General features: G+C 45.3%; 1 protein-coding gene across 15 annotated transcripts in view; it reads right to left on the bottom strand.

The window, feature by feature from the left end:
* The window catches only part of SLMAP (sarcolemma associated protein), a 179,887-nt gene that overhangs the window by 106,211 nt on the left and 53,855 nt on the right, over positions 1–19,821 (bottom strand). For 2 of the 15 annotated variants that reach the window (XM_030571359.1, XM_030571358.1), the window contains exon 1: positions 16,340–16,403. The exons of the other annotated variants lie outside the window; for them this stretch is intronic. The gene's annotated coding sequence lies outside the window, so the exon portion shown is untranslated. Of the gene's footprint in view, positions 1–16,339; positions 16,404–19,821 lie in introns of those variants that run through there. 15 annotated transcript variants of the gene reach the window in all.

The raw sequence follows: 19,821 nt of genomic DNA, 5'->3' as shown, positions 1-19,821 counted from the left end.
AATGGGAGAAGCTGAGGGAGAGGAAGGAGCATGGAAGTGAACCTGGAGGGTTGTTGGGTGTGGGTGGGAGAAGTATGGAACACATTTTTGGGGGGTGGGGGTTGTGGATTGTTAGGGAGTTGAGTCTCCACCATGAAGATCCTGGATGACCCCTATCCCTCCCATTCAGTAAGGCACATCTGCCCCCGTCCCTCCTGTATCTGTGCAGCCTCCTTCTCCCATCCCTGTGTCCCTGCAGCCCCCCTCCCATTCAGCTTCTGGCTCAATGCTGTCACCCCCCATTAGCTTTTCTGAACCTCAATCTGTGACCTCCCAGCATCGCTGTATGCCTTGCTCTGTCCATCCTGTGCCTCTTCACCTGGCCCCACTGTGAGGAACACAGCCTCTTTGTTGGCTGCTCTCTCTTCTAGTGCCACAGCAGCCCCGGGTGGGGCAAAAGATGTAACTACAGCGCTTCACCAGCAGAATCCATATTATGCAGAGAGAAAAAACTGGGGGGCGGAGGGAGACCATGAATTCTGCACACATGCAGTGGTGCATCCAGTGGTGCAGAATTCCCCCAGGAATACCTTAACCATACTTCTGCCAACTTGGAATGTTACTAAAAGTTCTCCTGTTATTTGCACAGATTTTGAGTTTCTTCAACTTTGCAGAAGTGCTTACTAGAACAGAGCACAGGACCCTGAAGTTTGTAATGAATGAATTAAAGGAAGCAGAATTCCCAACTTTAAGTCTTGAATTCATTTCTCAAGTGATTAAACTAACGTCCAATCAAGAAATTTCTGCCAGTCAAAACACTTTGTAAGCTAGCAAAAATCCAGAGTGAAGAGAACGTTCCTGAGATATAAGAAAGCATTTTGCTCATCTGATGATCTGAACTTTGCTGTCGGTTGACATTCTGTTAGAATCTCTGTACCTGGCTATTGAAAGGCAATGTTTGTTTCCCTTCTCTTGTTGTAGGACAGTTTTCCTCAGCTTATGATTTGAGACAGCTAGTATACAATAAAGCTATTCTCTTTGGAGGATTAATCTAAATAGTATTAGGTTTTTCTCAATTGATTTCTGTGTGTCAGATTTACACAACACTTGTTACAGAACACCAAAGTAAAGTGGGTTTGGGTGGGGAAAGAGTGCACAAAAATCAACTCCCTAATTTCCAGGCAGAGCAAAGAACAGCTCAGTGGCTGATTTTATAGCTAACTGCAACCTCGCACACCCGTTGTTACCACTGGCCCTAGGAGCCACAACTCAGCCTCCCTCACATGCTGCTCTATAAAGAGTTAGCACAGAATCCAACTCTACTGAAGTGTGTGCAGAATTCATTGTCCATCTCTCCAAACTTAGAAAATGACAAGGTTACTCCAAAGATCTAACATGTTTCTCATTTGGAGACTGCATTAAAACTTACAAGAGCAAGTCAAATAAGACTGCTTGCTTTGCAGCTACTGCATAGGGAAAACGTAAACCATCCTGTGCAAAACAGCCCTATCCTCTTAAATCAAGAACTCAACTGCTGCTGCTACAAAACACAAAGAAGTAATGCTTAAGCTTGAAACATTTGAGAAGAATATCTGAGTGGTCATAAACTATTAACCTCTTAGTATACAGGCCAATATTTTTGTGTAACAGCTGTTTACAGTTTTTATATTTCTCCATAATGTGTGGAAAATGGGACAAACTTTTGTAGTGATAATCAGTAATGATAAATGGCCAAAAGGTTTTTTCCTCCTGCTGATAATAGCCCACCTTAATTGATTAGACTTGTTATAGCTGGTATGGCAACACCCATTTTTTCATGTTCTCTATGTATATCTATCTTCCTACTATATTTTCCACTGCATGCATCCGATGAAGTGGGTTCTAGCCCATGAAAGCTTATGCCCAAATTAATTTGTTAGTCTCTAAGGTGCCACAAGGACTCCTCATTCTTTAAGCTGGGTTATGTAAACTTTACCCAACCGGCAAAATCAGCAGAATCAGAAAATGGCAACCAAACTGTGGAAGAATGATTCCCAAACACCTGGAATTGCATTAAGGCAGCACATAAGATCACTGTCAATCCAGTAAGAAAATTAAAGAGACACTGAGAAAAATGTGGCCTGAGGCTGTCTTCCTCTCCCCAATAGCATGCTAAACAATAATGTTGTCCCTCTTATAGAGAAAAAATAATCTTTCAGTATCAGTGGTCCCCAAACTGTGGGATGCGCCCCCCAAGGGAGCATGGAGGAACATTTGGGGGGCACGCTGCGGGGATGGGGGCAGGGAGTGCCACCCAGCCACAGCTCTGCCCCGACCCTAGCTCTGTCATCATTCCCTCTCTAGCCCCAGCTCCTCCTCCTGCCACCCGCTCCGACTTCAGCCCAAGCTCCTCTGCTGGGACAACCTGGCACCACTCTTTGGAAAAACTAAAGTGCTGAATATAAACAGAAGCTCAGAAAGTAAAATTTCCAAAAAATTCAGGTATCCATTGCATCATTCAGGTAGGGCCATTAAATTGCAAATAGCGACCAGATATTAAAAGGAACAGTTCCGTGTGATACTTCACCCTCCCCTCCAAAAAGATAAAACATTTTACCAGAAAATATGAGAACACTTTACAAAAATAGACTTCTTTTAACATCAATGTCACTAATTTTGATGTAAAAGGCATATTTCTGAAGACAGCCAGATATAGAGGAGGAGTTCTAATTTACAAGTACTTTAGTTTATATATAGCTGACTGACTTGCTGCAATAAGACATATGTCACCATAGTTACTAATTACTACTTTTTAAACATCTCTCCTTCCTTAATTTTGTCATTGTGGTTCACATAAGAATTTTGGGAAATTAACCTTTTGCTACAAATGCTGGGCAGAGTCAATACAAGTATTAATTTCAAATTCAATTCCTTTTCTTTATAGTGTATTCTTAAAGTTTGTTGCTTCACATTCTAACTTCTCCCTTTCTAAACAAACCACAAAGAAAACAAAACAGGTTATGGAAGTTGATTAACAGCCTCAGAAGAAGTGATGTAATTCCACCCAGGAAGAGGATAACAGAAAAAGCTCCAAATTAGAAGTGGTACTAATTGTATAAAACTCTCTTGGATAAGAGTGATTTAAATTGGTCTTAGACTTAAAGCTAAAGAATCTTTAAATATCAGAAAGTTGTTTTAACTAAGAATAAATTATACAATTATAAAAGGCAAAGTCCATAGCAACACAGAGAGCAACACACATTTATATTATAATAGTACCTCAAGTCCCCAGCTGGGATAGAGGGCCCACTGAGCTAAGCATTGTACACATACACACAGAAAAAGGCTTCCAAATGGCGTACAATTTAAAGAGAAAAAGATAAAAAGTTGGGAGAAAGGAAGTATCTCAGTTTTACAGACAGGAATCTGAGGCACAAGGAGATTCAATCATTTGTCCAAGGCCAGACGAGAAAATCTGTAGCAGGGCTAGGAATTACTCCAAATGCTCTAAATTCCAGCCTAGTGTTTTAACCTCAAGGCCATCCCTTTGTCTCAATTTATTTTTCATTACTTTTGTGATAAATGAGGGGAGAGGGTGCCTTCCTTTTATGGACACCCACCCACCTAGTTAGCTATAAAATCCCTCTTAGTAGTTGTTCTCTACCTGCTTTACCTGTAAAGGGTTAAAAAGTCTCCCTGCATAGGTAAAAGGAAGGGAGTGGGCACCTAACCAAAAGAGCCAATGGAAAGGCTCGAACTTTTTAAGATTGGGAAAAAACTTCCACTTTGTCTGTCTCTGTTGTTCTCAGGGGAGAAGCAGAGACAAGGCTGGAACTATGCTGTAAGAAACTTGGGGTCAGGTATGAAAAATCATCCAAATTATACCTAGAAACTACTCACTTGAAACCCCCAGTTATGTAAGTAGATCAGGAAATGTCTAGGAAGACGTGATTGGTTTATTTCTTTATGGCTTGTGGACTCCTCTGTGCTAACTCCAAATGATTATCTTAAAGAACTGGAAGGGACACTGAAAGATCATCAAGTCTAGCCCCCTGCCTTCACTAGCAGGACCAAGTACTGATTTTGCCCCAGATCCCTAAGTGGCCCCCTTAAGGACTGAACTCACAACCCTGGGTTTAGTAGGCCAATGCTCAAACCATTGAGCTATCCCTCTCCCTGCCAAGGGGGTTATTCTTGATGCTTAATTTTTAAGTGGGTTTTTTAAATCTAGCAATAGCCTGAGTTTTCCAATGTGATATATATAATTTTTTTTTTTGCCTTTAAATAAAATTTACCTTTTTTAAGAACAGGATTGGATTTTGTGTCCTAAGAGGTTTGTGCACACCTTGTTTAATAAACTGGTGGCAACAGCTGATTTCCTTTGTTTTCTTTCTCAGCTCTTCCCTGGATGGCGGGGGGTGAAAGGGCTTGAGGGTACCCCACAGGAAGGAATTCCCAAGTGCACCTTCCTGGATTTTCCAAGGGTTTTTGCACTTGGGTGGTTGCAGCATCTACCCATCCAAGGTCTAGACAGTATTTGGTCCTGCCATGAGGGCAGGGGACTGGACTCGATGACCTCTCAAGGTCCCTTCCAGTCCTAGAGTCTATGAGTCCATGAGTCATAAGAACAGCCCTACTGGGTCAGACCAAAGGTCCATCCAGCCCGGTATCCTGTCTACCGACAGTGGCCAATGCCAGGTGCCCCAGAGGGAGTGAACCTAACAGATAAAGATCAAGTGATCTCTCTCCTGCCACCCATCTCCACCCTCTGACAGACAGAGGCTAGGGACACCTTTCCCTACCCATCCTGGCTAATAGCCATTAATGGACTTAACCTCCATGAACTTATCTAGTTCTCTTTTAATCCTTGTTATAATCCTAGCCTTCACAACCTCCTCAGGTAAGGAGTTCCACAGGTTGACTGTGCGCTGTGTGAAGAAATTATTTTTGTTTGTTTTAAATCTGCCCATTAATTTCATTTGGTGGCCCCAGGTCTTATATTATGAGAACAAGTAAATAACTTTTCCTTATTCACTTTCTCCACACCGCTCATGATTTTATATACCTCTATCATATCCCCCCTTAGTCTCCTCTTTTCCAAGCTGAAAAGTCCTAGCCTCTTTAATCTCTCCTCATACGGGACCCGTTCCAAACTCCTAATCATTTTAGTTGCTCTTTTCTGAACTTTTTCTAATGGCAGTATATCTCTTCTGAGATGAGACCACATCTGTATACAGTTTTCAAGATGTGGACGTACCATGGATTTATAAGGGCGATAAGATATAAGACGGTTACTCATCTTTGTAACTGTTGTTCTTCGAGATGTGTTGCTCATATCCATTCCAATTAGGTGTGCGCGCACCACGTGCACATTCGTCGGAAGACTTTTTTACTCTAGCAACACTCGGTGGGTTAGCTGGGCACCCCCTGGAGTGGCGCCGCGATGGCACCAGATATATACCCCAGCTGACCCAGCCACCCTTCAGTTCCTTCTTGCCGGCTACTCCGACAGTGGGGAAGGAGGGTGGGTTTGGAATGGATATGAGCAACACATCTTGAAGAACAACAGTTACAAAGGTGAGTAACCGTCTTTTCTTCTTCGAGTGATTGCTCATATCCATTCCAGTTAGGTGATTCCCAAGCCTTACCTAGGCGGAGGGGTCGGAGTAAGATGTGGCAGAGTGCAAAACCGCTGAGCCGAAGGCTGCATCATCTCTAGACTGTTGGACCAGAGCATAGTGCAAAGCAAAGGTGTGGACGGAGGACCAGGTAGCTGCGCGACATATCTCCTGGATTGGTACATGGGCCAAAAAGGCGGCTGATGAAGCCTGAGCTCTGGTAGAATGTGCAGTGAGATGGCCCGAGGGAACATGAGCCAGGTCATAGCATGTGCGTATGCACGCCGTCACCCAAGAGGAGATCCTCTGGGAGGAGACAGGTAGGCCTTTCATCCAGTCAGCTACTGCAACGAAGAGCTGGGGGGATTTTCAGAAGGGCTTCGTCCGATCGATATAAAAAGCAAGCGCCCTACGGACATTTAAGGAATGTAGCTGCTGTTCCCATCGAGATGAGTGAGGCTTCAGGAAGAAGACTGTTCCTTGGAGAGGAATGCCGGATGTGGTCACAACTGTACCTTGTCCTTGTGAAAGACAATATGTGGTAGGTCCACCGTAAGCGCTCGAAGTTCAGAGACCCGTCTGGCTGATGTGATGGCTACTAGAAAAACTGTCTTCCAGGACAGGTATAGTAGCGAGCAAGTTGCCAACGGCTCGAATGGTGGAAGCACAAGCCTGTTTAGGACTAGGTTGAGGTCCCAGGTAGGGACAGGGCGGCGTACTTGGGGGTAGAGGCACTCCAGGCCCTTGAGAAATCTAGTAACTACAGGGTGGGACAACACAGAGTTGCCATCTTCTCCTGGATGGAATGTGGAGATGGCCGCCAAGTGCACCATCAGAGAAGATATCACCAGGCCCTGCTGCTTAAGGGACCAGAGGTAGTCCAAGATAGTGGGGATCGAGACCTGAGAGGGAGTAGTATTCTGCGTTTCACACCAGCAGGAGAAACGTTTCCACTTGGCCAGATATGTTGACCGAGTGGAAGGCTTTCTGCTACTCAGGAGTATATGTTGTACCGGAGCGGAGCAGAGTAACTCCGATCTGTTTAGCCATGCAGGAGCCACACCGTGAGGTGAAGGGCCTGCAGGTCCGGGTGGCGAAGATTGCCGTGGTCTGCGTTATGAGGTCCGGGTGGAGAGGCAGGGTAATTGGGCTGGCTATGGACAGGTTGAGCAGTGTCGTGTACCAGTGCTGTCTGGGCCACGCTGGCATGATCATGATTAGGTGCGCTCTGTCCCCGTGGAGTTTTATCAGGACCTTGTGAACCAGCAGGAAGGCATAGAGCAGCCGGTGCTTCCACGACATGAGGAATGCATCTGAGATTGATCCCGGTGAAAGACCCTGGAAGGAGCAGAATGCTTGGCATTTCCTGTTTGTGCGAGAGGCGAACAGGTCTATGTGAGGAAAGCCCCACTTCTGGAAGACAGAATGAATAACATCTGGTCTTATCGACCATTCGCGACAGAGGAAGAATCTGCTCAGCTGATCCGCTAGACTGTTCCGAACCCCTGGGAGAAAAGACGCTACCAGGTCTATCGAGTGTGCTATGCAGAAGTCCCAGAGTCGGATGGTCTCCTGACAGAGGGGGGAAGATCGAGTCCCTCCCTGTTTGTTGATATAATACATGGCCGTTGTGTTGTCTGTAAACACTGAGACTCAACGGCTGTGTAGATGTTGCTGGAATGTCTGGCACGTCAGGCGGACCGCTCTCAGCTCTCGGACATTTATGTGAAGCGTCAGCTCCTGCGATGACCAAAGGCCCTGGGTACGAAGGTGTCCGAGGTGAGCCCCCCATCCGAGAGATGACGCGTCCGTCGTCAGGGACAGTGAGGGTTGTGGTAGATGGAACGGTAACGCTGCACATACCAGGGAGAGGGTTAGCCACCAGTCGAGGGAGCGTAGCGTGCTTGGTAGAATGGTGACTATTGTGTCTATTTGGTCCCTGCCCGGAGGTAGACCGAATCGAGCCACGTTTGGAGGGGTCGGAAGTGGAGCCTGGCATATTTGGTCACATAAGTACAGGCAGCCATGTGATCCAGGAGACCGAGACAGGTGTGAGCTGAGGTCATCGGGAAGTTCTGCAGACCTCGAATGATCGTTGCCATTGCCTGGAATCACAGCTCGGGTAGGTAGGCTTGGGTAGGTTGGAGTCCAGGGTAGCTCCTATAAAGTCTAGCCTTTGTGTGGGGACCAGTGTGGATTTCTCCATATTGAGCATCAGGCCTAAGCTTGTGAATAGGTCCCTGACAATGCCTACATGCTGCCTGACCTGTGTCTCGGAGGTCCCTCTGATGAGCCAGTCGTCCAGATATGGGAATACGTGTTTCCGACATTGGCGGAGGCGTGCGGTGACTACGGCCATACACTTTGTAAACACCCTTGGGGCTGTGGAAAGGCCAAAGGGGAGGACTGTAAATTGGAAGTGCTGGTGGTTGGCTACAAAGCGAAGATACCTCCTGTGTGGAGGAAAAATGGCGATGTGAAAGTATGCGTCCTTCATATTGAGTGCAGCATACCAGTCTCCAAGGACAGGATAATGGTCTCCAGGGAGACCATGCGGAACTTCAACTTTATCATGAACTTGTTGAGGCCTCGCAGGTCTAGGATGGGCCTGAGGTCACCTTTCGACTTGGGGATCAGAAAGTAATGGTAGTAAAATCCTTTGCCCTTTTCATCTTGTGGAACCTCCTCTATTGCTCCTATAGTGAGGAGCGTCTGCACCTCTAGTAGGAGGAACTGCCCGTGAGAGGGGTCCCTGAAGAGGGACTGCGTTGGAAGGTGGGGATGAAAAAATTGGAGGTGGTTTCCTTGTTTCACCATGCGTAGGACCCAGAGGTCTGAGGTCAATTGGGACCACGCTGGGAGGAAGTAGGAGAGGTGGTTGGAGAAGGGAGGAAAAGGATCCTGTCCTGAACCTGGTACGCTGTCCTCGGGCGTACCTTCAAAAGGCAAACTTAGGTCCCGCTGGTGGTTTTGAGGGCCCATGGTTTTGGCCCCCTTGGGGTCCGGACTGGTGTCTACGGCCACCCCACCCGCGCCGTCTGCTAAAGTCTTGCCTGTGTCTGGGCACAAAGTACGGGCGGTGAGTCTGGGGATGGAAAAGGTCTGCCTTGGGTCACAGGTGTATGCAGGCCCAGGGAACGCAGTATGACCCTGTTGTCTTTCAAGCTTTGTAGCCTGGGGTCAGTCTTCTCCAAGAACAGACCCTTACCATCAAAGGGTAAGTCCTGGATGGTATATTGTAACTCAGGCAGGAGGTTGGAAACCTGCAGCCATGAGATGCATCTCATGGTGATACCGGAGGTCAGAGTTCTGGCTGCCGAGTCGGCCGCATCTAGAGAAGCCTGGAGGGAGGTTCTGGCCACCTTTTTCTCTTCCTCTAGAAATGCAGTGAATTCCTGGTGGGAGTCCGGGGGGAGTAGTTCTGTAAATCTACCCACCTCTGCCCAGGTATTGTAGCTATAACGGCTCAGTAGAGCCTGCTGATTTGCCACCCGGAGCTGTAGGGCGCCTGCCAAATACACCTTGCAGCCAAGTAAGTCCATTCGCCTAGCCTCCTTTGACTTTGGGGCTGGCGCCTGTTGGCCATGGCGCTCCCTCTCGTTGACCAATTGGACAACTAGCGAGGAGGGTGGACATATAGATACTCGTACCCCTGAGAGGGTACCATGTATTGACGCTCGACCCCCTTTGCCGTAGGGGGGATGGAGGCTGGGGACTGCCATAAGTTGTCTGTAGTGGCCTGGATGGTCCTGATAAAAGGGCAAAACTTCCCTAGTGGGGGTATCTGCTGACAGGATGCTCACTACAGGGTTGCCGACCTCCAGGACCTTCTCCGCATGGAGGTTCATGTTTAGTGCTACTCTCCTGAGGAGGTTCTGATGGGCTCTTAGGTCTATTGGAGGCAGCCGGCCCCGAGGAGGAAGTCCCTGCCACTGCCTCATCTGGAGAGGAAAAGAATGAGATGCCGGGGATAAGCGGGTCCTGTATGGCCTCTTGCTCATGCGCCGGTTCCTGCTCCAGTGGCACCAGGGAACCAGGTGGGTGAACTAATGGCTCCTCCGTCCTGGGTGGAGGAGGATGGCTAACTGTGGCCTCTGGTGCTCGGCGCTCTGATGAAGCAGAGTGGGCCAGAACTAGCGGGGCCTGGCGGTACGCTCAAGGTGTCCAAAAGGACCACTGGAGACTTCCTGGGTCCTGAAATCAGGCTTCTTGAAACACTCCGGGGGGCACATCGAAATCGCGGTCTTGGTCATAGTAGCTGTCCGCGTGGGAGGACACCGACGTATGTCTGGATGGCCATGGAGGAGTGGAGAAGCCTTGTGCAGATGTCCCAACGAACCTCACTTCCCTATGTATCGGGGACCGGTGCCGGGACGTATATCGGTACAGGGATCGAGAGTGGGACCTGCAACCAGATCGGTGCCGGGAGGTGTCATAAACAGATAGCTAAGGATTAACGTCTCTTTCACCTGGAAAGAAGTATCTGAAGCACCTGACCAGAGGACCAATCAGGAAACAGGATTTTTTCAACTCTGGGTGGAGGGAAGTTTGTGTGTGAGTCCTTTGTTCTTGGTCTTCTGCCTGTATGCTCTCTCGGCTATGAGGGGATTTCTGTTTCCTGCTTTCTAATCTTCTGTTTCCCAATTGTAAGTACAAAAGATCAGATAGGATTTATATGTTTTTTTGTATTTACATGTCTATAGTTGCTAGAGTGCTTTGAATTGTATTCTTTTTGAATAAGGCTGTTTCTTCAATATTCTTTTAAGCAAATGACCCTGTATTTGTCACCTTAATACAGAGAGACCAGTTTTATGTATTTTTCTTTCTTTTTAAGACCTGTTGGAGTTTTTCTTTAGTGGGAAACTCCAGGGAATTGAGTCTGTACTCACCAAGGAATTGGTGGGAGGAAGAAGTCAGGGGGAAATCTGTGTGTGTTAGATTTACTAGCCTGACTTTGCATTCCCTCTGGGTGAGGGGGGAAGAGAGATTAACTCTCGGTAATTCTGTTTTCCAAGGCTGGGAACGGGGAGGGTGGAATCCCTCTGTTTAGATTCACAGAGCTTGTGTCTGTGTATCTCTCCAGGAACACCTGGAGGGGGGGAAGGGAAAAGGTTTATTTCCCTTTGTTGTGAGACTCAAGGGATTTGGATCTTAGGGTCCCCAAGGGAAGGTTTTTAGGGGGACCAGAGTGCCCCAAAACACTCTAATTTTTTGGGTGGTGGCAGCTTTACCAGGTCCAAGCTGGTAACTAAGCTTGGAGGTTTTCATGCTAACCCCCATATTTTGGACGCTAAGGTCCAAATCTGGGACTAGGTTATGACAGGAGGTCGACTGAGATCTTGAATCCCAGCGCCGTGAATGGCTTCGGGAGGCACGGTGCCTGGAGCAGTGCCAAGAACTGGAGCAGTGTCGCGGGTAGTGAGCCGGTGAACGAGAGTCCAACCGGTGCCGCGAGTCTGACCGGTGCCATGTAGAAGAACGGTGCCACGACTGCGAGCGGCGTCGAGAGCAGGAGCGTCGTCTGGACCTGGCACGTCTGCAGAACCGCGATCGTGAGCGATGCCGGTCCGCTGCGCTGACAGAGTGTGGTCTAATCAAGGTCGGCTTGCCTATGGATTGTATTATTCTCACAGGCGATGCTGGGGGTAGAGGCAGTGCCGAGTGTCAAGGCGATCAGGTCCCTCGCCGCTGAGAACGCATCTGGCGTGGATGGCATGGTGAGCTCTACCGCAGCACACTCCGGGGAGCTAACAGGCGCCGGACTTGACAGCCCTTGTGGGACCAGAATCGACGGTGCCAATTTAGTCGGTGTCGCGGCGGGTGTCGGCGCTGGGCGATCTGACCTAGGCGTACTCTCTGGCTGCGGTGCGGGCGGTGCCGAAGCAGCAGGAGTCTTGGCCTTCCTCAACCTCGGGGAGAGGGGATGTCGAGGAGCTGACTTCGGCACCAGCGACGTACGGTGCCGAGAGTCTTTGGGCGTACCGGTGTGATCTGATGCCGTGGAGGTGCTTCTGCTCACCGACTGACCAGGCTCGGTGCCGAAGGTGGAGGGGTGAAAGCCTGATGTCCCACTTCTTTTTTGTTCGCAGCTTGAAAGCCTTGCAAATGGGGCACTTAGCTGTCAAGTGCGATTCTCCGAGGCACTTCAAACAGGAGTCGTGCGGATCTCCTGTCGGCATCGGCCTGTGGCAGGCCGGGCACGGTTTGAAACCCAGTGAGCCGGGCATGGGCTCCGGCACCAGGTGCGGGGAAGTGGCTACTCCCCGAACCCCGCTAACTATTACTAAACTAACTATGCTATCAGGAAGAAACGTATAACTAACTATAACTATAAGAATTATAATTATATACACACGATAACGAATGAGAAACTACGAGTAGCTAGGGGAGTGGAGGTCAGCTAAGCCGCATTCCACTGTTCCAATGACCGACACTGGTGGTAAGAAGGAACTGAAGGGTGGCTGGGTCGGCTGGGGTACATATCCGGTGCCATAGCGGCACCACTCCAGGGGGCGCTCAGCCGACCCACCGAGTGTTGCTAGGGTAAAAAAGACTTCTGATGAACGTGCACGCGGCGCGCGCACACCTAACTGGAATGGATAGGAGCAATCACTCGAAGAAGAACATCCATTTTATCCTCTCTCTCTTTTTAAATGGTTCTTAACATCTTGTTGGTGGTTTTTTTGACTGCCTCTGCGCACTGCGTGGACATCTTCAGAGAACTATCCACGATGACGCCAAGATCTTTCCTGATTAGTTGTAGCTAAATTAGCCCCCATCATATTGTAGGTACAGTTGGGGCTATTTTTTCCAATGTGCATTACTTTACATTTATCCACATTAAATTTCATTTGCCATTTTGTTGCCCAGTCACTTAGTTTTGTGAGATCTTTTTGAAGTTCTTTGCAGTCTGCTTTGGTCTTAACTATCTTGAGCAGTTTAGTATCATCTGCAAACTTTGCCACTGACTGTTTGCCCCTTTCTCCAGATCACGTATGAATAAGTTGAATAGAATTGATCCTAGGACTGACCCTTGGGGAACTAGTTACCCCTCTCCATTCTGAAAATTTACCATTTATTCCTACCTTTGTTCCCTGTCTTTTAACCAGTTCTCAATCCATGAAAGGATCTTCCCTCTTATCCCATGACAACTTCATTTACATAAGAGCCTTTGGTGAGGGACCTTGTCAAAGGCTTTCTGGAAATCTAGGTCAGAGAAAAGCTGTAACCTTGGGGAGTTTAATACAAGCCTGGAGTGGTCAGTATTAAATTTTTAGAATTCTTGCGGGCCCTCACCCTCTGCACTCTGTCATAAACAGATAGCTAAGGGTTAATGTTCTTTTACCTGGAAAGGAGTAACCTGAAACACCTGACCAGAGGACCAATCAGGAAACAAGACTTTTTCAAATCTGGGTGGAGGGAAGTTTGTGTGCGAGTCCTTTCTTCTTGTCTTCTGCCTGTACTCTCTCGGCAATGAGAGGATTTTTTCTGACTCCTGCTTTTCTAATCTTCTGTTTTCAAGTTGTAAGTACAAAGATAGGAAGACCATAGGTTTTTTTTTTGTATTTACGTGTGTGTAGTTGCTGGAATGTCTTAAATTGTATTCTTTGTGGATAAGGCTGTTTATTCATATTTCTTTTAAGCAATTGACCCTGTATTTGTCACCTTAATACAGAGAGACCATTTTTATGTATTTTTCTTTCTTTTTACATAAAGCTTTCTTTTTAAGACCTGTTGGAGTTTTTCTTAAGTGGGGAACTCCAGGGAATTGAGTCTGTAGCTCACCAGGGAATTGGTGGGAGGAAGAAGTCAGGGGGAAATCTGTGTGTGTTAGATTTACTAGCCTGACTTTGCATTCCCTCTGGGTGAGGGAGGGAGAGGAGACATTAGCTCTCTTTCAGTACCTATTTCCAGGACTGGAAATAGGGAGGGTGGAATCCCTCTGTTTAGATTCACGGAGCTTGCTTCTGTGTATCTCTCCAGGAACCCAGGGAGGGAACACCTGGAAGGGAGAAGGGGGGGGAAATGGTTTATTCCCCTTTGTTATAAGACTCAAGGAATTTGGGTCCTGGGGTCCCCAGGGAAGATTGTTGGGGGAACCAGAGTGCCCCAAAACACTCTAATTTTTTGGGTGGTGGCAGTTTTACTAGGTCCAAGCTGGTAACTAAGCTTGGAGGTTTTCATGCTAACACCCATATTTTGGACGCTAAGGTCCAAATCTGGGAACAGGTTATGACACACTCAAAGTGCCAGAGTGAGGAATCAGCCTTGACAACTTCAAACTTAAAAGTTCTAGGTCACTTCTCAGAAGGCACATTAGACTTTGCTTTACACTTCCAAAGGCAAATTCTCACACAATGGTAAAATATAACTGTTATACCATTATAAGATTTAGCACTTCTTATGAGAATTTCATTTTATTCAAGAGAGCAAAATTACATCACTAGAGATTACATAACTATTCATTATTTTTATCAATGACCAGGAAGAAAGAGACATTATTGATAAAGTATGCAGATGACAGAGACTAGGGGTATGGAAAAGAAAGAAGAGATCACTGACAGCTGTCTGAATCACTTGGTAAGCTGGGTCCAGGCAAACCATATGAATTTTAATATAACCAAATGCAAAGTCATATACCAAAAACAAAGAATGCAGGTCATCCTTATAGGATGGGAGACTATCCTGGAAAGCAGTGCTTGTGAAAAAGACTTGGGGAGGTATGGCAGATAATTAGCTTAACCTGAGCTCCTAGCAAGATGCTGTGGCCAAAAGGGTTAACATATCCTTGAATGTATAAACAGAGGAATATTGATTGGGAGTAGAGAGGTTAATAACCTTTGTATTTGGCACTGGTATGATCGCTACTGGAATACTGCATCCAGTTCTGGTGTCCACAATTCAAGAAAAATGTTGAAAAATGTAAGACAAAATTCAGAGAAGAGCAATGAGAAAGACTATGAGATTGGAAAACTTGACTTCGAGTGAGACTGAAGGAGCTCGATCTATTTAGCTTACCGAAGCAAAGCTTAAGGGATGACTTCATCAAAGTTTAGAAGGCTAAGATTTACTCATGGATATTTTTAGTAAAAGTCGTGGACAGGTCACGGGCAATAAACAAAAATTCATAGCCCTGTCCATTACTTGTACTATATACCCCTGATTAAATCTTGGGTGCTCTGGAGTCCTTTGGGGGCAAAGTTGCTGCTCTGGAGGGGTGATCTGGTGCACCTGCTGGTGCTGGGAGGTGGTGTCCTCCAGAGTGCACGCTGGTGCTGGTGGTGTGTGTGTCCTCCAGGGCACACCAATGATGGGGGGGGTGTCCTCTGGGGCCCCTACCGCTGCTGGCGGGGAGGGGGAGGGACCACTGCTGCTGGCATGAGGGGGGTCGGCCCAAGACCGCCACCTAGATGGCCGTGCGGTCAGTCACATCTGCCAGCTACGGAAATTCCAGAAAGTCACAGAATCCATGACTTCCATGGCCTCCGTGACAGACTCTCAGCCTTATTTATGAATAACTAAATGGGGGAAGAGTAATCTGATAGCAAAGGGCTCTTCAATCTAGCAGACAAAGCTGTAATAAGATCTAATGGCTAGAAGTGGAAGCTGGACAAATTCAGACTCAAAATTAGGAGCAATTTTTTTTTTTTTAACAGTGAGGGTAATAATTTTTTGGAACCATTTACCAACATAGTTGTGGATTCTCCATCACTGGAAATTTTAAAATCTGGATTATATATTTTTCTAAAATATATGCAATAGTTCAAACAGGAATTGATTCAGGGAAATCCTACAGCTTGTGTCATGAAAGTGGTCAGACTAGATGATCACCATCATCTCTTCTATCTTTATAGTTACCAGTCCCTTTCTTCCTAATGTAGACACGGCCATTGAGACTAAACCCACAATTCCATTACCAAGCCACAACTTCAGTCACTCCCTTCAGAAGTCTTTGAAGAGTCAATCACCTAACCTGTTCTAACATTTCCTGTCAGTTTAGCCTCCTCTATTTCAGCAAGCCATAATATAAATCCCTCGATCTGAATATTCAAGCAGCTAAGCAGAAGTTAAAAATGATAGCATAGCCACATGAACACTGATTTATGGTATTTTAAAAACTGTAACTTTGTATGCAAGACAACCCACAGAATTTCACACTGTATTCAACATTTGTCTCCATCTATAGGGAGAGAGATCGCCAGTGCAAGAAGGGTGTTGAGATTCAAACATATACTACTGCCTTTAATCCAATGAACATGTCTCTCCCCGCTTCACAACTCTTTTGAAAAGTATTTTTAGGTCCAAAACAGACTTGCTTCTCCAAGATCAGCTGACAGAGTATCAAGAACTGCTCTTTTACATCTTGATTACATTTCATGAAATTTCTCTCACAGGACAGTGCCACCTTGTTTTCTCATTAAGCAGCAGCATTTGCAATCACACAGATGAATTATAAGAAAAAAAATGAACTAGGGAAAAAGGTAAAAATGCCACCACTCACATTTCTAAAGAACATATCACTGTAGAAGTATCTAGGGGCTGAATAAGAAATTTTTATAAAGTGCCAAATTATATTATTTAAAATATCTGTTCTTCCACTCCTCCCAAATTTAAGAAACTGTTAATGAAAGGAAGATTTTTTTTCTAGTCTTCCTCATCTCTACTCTTGGCCATTCTGAAGCTATTATTAGCTAGCGAAGACTTATACAAGAGTTAATTTTGCAACATACTTTAAGAACAGCCAGGTTTGGATTCAGACTGACCTCTGGTGATAAGGAAGTCCAAAGCAGTCCTCTGTGGCAATAATAATCATCCAGCAGCTTCTGTAAGTACCACACTACCTTACATTCCCATCAAGCTAAATTGTCTTGGTGGTTCTTTGATGAAGAAACAGTCTTAAAGGCAATGGGCTAGAAGCTAGTCAAGGAGCTTAAAGGTAAGAACTAGGACTGAAGTGAATCAGAAACTGAATTGAGAGCTTTGTGAGCAAGCAGTGAACTGGTACAATGTTATGAATTTTTCTTGCCTAAAATAGTGACTACTTCTGCCTGCCCTTCACCTTAATCCCCAGATAGAATGTGCAACAACAGACCAACTAGGAGGTGATAAGCATCGGTTTCAATGTGATTAGGATCTTCATCTGAAAAAAACGAGTCCAATATTTTAGTTAGTCAAAAACAGAAGGCGGCATTTGTTGTCTATAATCGCTCCGAAACAATGATGGGTCCAACAGGATACTGAGACCCTTTAATACCTTAACAATACGAGGACAGATACTACCTTGGACACTATCTGTCAGGAGCATCTTCATGGGTGGGAAAAGAGAAACCTAACCACCTATCCAGCTCACCTAGTTTTAAGCTTAGCTAGCTTCTTTTCAATGCACCGATTTTCCCCAAGATTTTAGGATCTCTGGGAGACACCACTAATTGCCTGTTAAGACATTCACCTGGGTACTGCTACCATATTGGTGGTATGAGTGCCAATCATGTCTCAAGTTCCCCTAGCTGTGTCATATAGTGAACAGAACAAGTCTTGATGATCTTATAAATCATTAAAAGATCTTAATGGATCTCAATACATGAAGACTTTTGGAGCAGACAATCAGTTGTCCAGCAAGACCCAGCTTAATACCGGCACTAGTCACTCCTATTCGACCCTGCATGCAGGTCAACAAAACCTTGCAATTGTTTGTACAACAGGTAGCTGATACACTTCACCATTTCAGTAAAAGTACTTATAGGAGTGGGAAACGTGAAGGATTAAATTTGTGTCTGTTATCATTCAGACATTCAGAAGAGGAGGCGGGTGTTGAATTCCCAGTCATAAGCAACAATGTAAGGTGAAATATGTCAAATCAAAAAAATACCAACAAAAAGCAACCCTCATTGACATGAATAAGACTGAGTTTTGTTTTTAATTAAATTGGATTAGTTAAGCTCAAGTCTGAGCTTCCCCGCACTGCAAATGTCTTTTTAGTTTACATTAATAAAACATCCAACAACAGGCCAAATTCCTGAGAAATTGTTATTCACTACATGGCCTTGAGATAACCAATCAGCTTGTTGTATAACATAATTTTGGTTCAGAATGATTTGGGGGAGAATTTGATGAGGAAATGCCTTCAAAATGTTTAATTGGCAAAATCTGATTTAAGAGATCAAAATATGTATTTTACATTACTGCTCCTGGGAAGGAGGACTTATTCAAAAGATACAAAAATAAATTTTCTGCAGTTCCACCTAAAGAAACTGAGCTGACATACTCTGACCAACTATAGCTTTAAAAGACCGAAAAGAAGAAACCTCAGACCGAGCTCTGAAGGCTAAATACCTAGGAAAATACAATGTTTTAAAGAAACAAGAAATTATATAATGCTATCATTATCATCAGCTGTGTTCTCTTACAATTTACTTTCTAATGACTTGAGTAGTGAATTGGGTAGAGCTAGGATTATTACTTACTATGGGCAACTACAAAACGAAAGAGATTCGGGTGGGTGAAATGTGTTTAAATTTTAGTGATGAACACACTTAGTAAAAATTATTTGAACTGCCAGCAATACTAAAATTCAATTGTACACTGTGCTGGTTTTGATGGAGAAAGTGAGGGAGGTAGCTCGGCACAGACAAGTTTTCCCCCATAGCTCTTTCAATCCTTAACTTGATTTCCATAGGTAGAATACCACTGTATCAAAGATTTAAAATTAACTTATTCTCCCCTTCAGTGGGAAATGTTGCTAACTTCAACAGAATTCCTGTACTAGAGAATAAAGTGTTGCTAAAATCTCTCAGATAGCAAACAACTTTCTAATCTTAAAGTCATGACCAAGAGGAAGTGGTTAAACCTGACAATTATTTTATTGACTTGCTCTGCATTAAGTAAATTGTAACGTATGACTATGAATAAAAATATTAGTCTTTCTTTTAAGACTGCAGTGGTCATGAACTCTACCTTGTTTTGACAGAGCTTCATTCTAAATTAAGAAACTGTCTCTACGCCAAATCTCTCCTAGAAACTTTTTAAATTTGAAGTCTGAAATTATTAAAATCAGATGTGAACTGAATAAAACTGAACTAGAAGATCCATGACATTTAACAAAAGGAACACTTGATCATTTTACGAAAAAACACTGGAAGGCAGGGATGCTGGAACAATTTACAGTGGGAATGCTGAGAGCCATTGAACTAAACTGTAAACCATGTATCTGACTACTCCTGGGGGCATTCTGCACCAAAACATTAAACATTCTCTGTCAAAATATTAAAAATTACGTGCACAATATTTTAAAATTCCACAAAATTCTTCAAATTTTGTCAAAATAAAACTACATAATTACACCAGTTTCAATTATTTTGGTAATGCATTTCAAAATACCAGTCAGCAAGTATGTCCGTAATAGTACAGACATGCTCAAAAATCCCCCCTGGAGGCAAGAGTTAAAGAAATGCCTATGACAACCCAGTTCATGATTCTCTTCCCCCTTCCCGCCCCCCCAAGCCCAGCCGGGGGGCCAGACACCCAAAATCCCGCTGCAGGTTCCCCCTAGCCAATACACTTGCACCCCTCTCCTCCCCCTCAAGCCCAGCTGTGGGTTCTCCCAACCCAGATACCCGCACCCTCTCCCCCCAGAGCCCACCTGTGACCCCCCCAGCCAAAACACCCACTCTCTTTCCCCCCCAGAGCCCAGGGATCCAGAGGGAGAAACAGTCTGATGCTTGGTCCCAGGCTTGCACGAAGTTTCCTGCATGCCACCCTCTCTTCCCCTCAGAGCATGCTGAGAACTGCAGCTGTCAGGAACCCTTTAGCTCCCACCCCTTCCCACCAGCAGTGTTTTCTGTGCAAGAGCTGGGCTCTGCTGGGTCCGGTGGCTCTTAGTGGCATCCAGAGTACTGCAAACCATTTCTGTAGGGGAAAGGAAATTCAGCGTGCACAAAGTGAATTTCTGCAAAATTCTGTATTGCACAGTGGCACAGAATTCCCCCAGAAATAATATAAATTAAATCATTTCAAGCATGGGGGTGCAGAAGCACCCCTAGTTCCAGCACCTAGGCTGGAAACTCTATAGTTGATAGACAAAGAAGGTAAAGGAGGAACAAACACTGTTACATGTGTTAATAAAGGAAATCCTGAAACATCAATCAGTTTACAGGAGTTTTCCCAATTTTATCAAATGAAAGGAATTAAGTAAGTTTTGAGGAAAAAAGGGTGAGTCTAATTATCCAAAATTAACATGACCTATTTT

The sequence above is a fragment of the Gopherus evgoodei genome, chromosome 7 (genome assembly GCF_007399415.2).
Source record: "Gopherus evgoodei ecotype Sinaloan lineage chromosome 7, rGopEvg1_v1.p, whole genome shotgun sequence".
In the NCBI taxonomy this organism is placed as follows: Eukaryota; Metazoa; Chordata; order Testudines; family Testudinidae; genus Gopherus; species Gopherus evgoodei.
The sequence above is the reverse complement of the archived record's forward strand: the minus strand, read 5'-3'. Positions and strand labels throughout refer to the sequence as shown.